General features: G+C 46.7%; 1 non-coding gene across 1 annotated transcript; it reads left to right on the top strand.

Annotated features, from left to right (window-relative positions):
* The first annotated feature begins 219 nt into the window (after window positions 1-219).
* On the top strand, window positions 220-292 carry TRNAT-UGU (transfer RNA threonine (anticodon UGU)). The gene has a single exon. It is a non-coding gene; the product is annotated as a tRNA-Thr (tRNA).
* The last annotated feature ends 329 nt before the right edge of the window (window positions 293-621 follow it).

Here is a 621-nt window from a genome sequence, read left to right as displayed (position 1 = left end):
CTCAGGTGGCTCCTGAGCTCAGGGGTGAGAGCACTGGTGTTGTAAACCAGGGGTCGTGAGTTCAAACCAGGTCGGCAGCAGGATCATCAGTGATATCATCACCCATCCCAGGTGGCTCTTTCGCTCAGGGGTGAGAGCACTGGTCTTGTAAACCAGGGGTCGTGAGTACAAACCAGGTAGGCAGCAGGATCATCAGTGATATCATTGCCAATCCCAGGTGGCTCCTTAGCTCAGAGGTCAGAGCACTGGTCTTGTAAACCAGGGGTCGTGAGTTCGAATCTCACAGGAGCCTGCACTTTTATTTATTGGTCCCCACCTCATGCAATTGTGATTTCAATGCTCCTGCTTCGATGTTTCCCCTTCACAGGTGTTTTTGAATCCTCGTGGAGGATCTCGAAGTCTGACTCATGTTGTTGTTATTCATCTTCTGCTTGTGGACTTTTTTGTTTCACAACCTTCAGTTTTCATCGAAACTTCCTGAAACTTGGAATATATATGTAAAAATTCCCTGCGCAGACAGTAACCATCTCCAAATTTGAAAATTCCTCCCAGAAAAGAGTTATGACGTCAAAATATCTCCGCCAATGGAAATCGCCTAAAAATTATCTCCGAAACTCGGCA

The sequence above is a fragment of the Eptatretus burgeri genome, chromosome 14 (assembly GCF_056783735.1).
Source record: "Eptatretus burgeri isolate ZD-2024b chromosome 14, Ebu_testis_v1, whole genome shotgun sequence".
Classification (NCBI taxonomy): domain Eukaryota; kingdom Metazoa; phylum Chordata; class Myxini; order Myxiniformes; family Myxinidae; genus Eptatretus; species Eptatretus burgeri.
The sequence above is the reverse complement of the archived record's forward strand: the minus strand, read 5'-3'. Positions and strand labels throughout refer to the sequence as shown.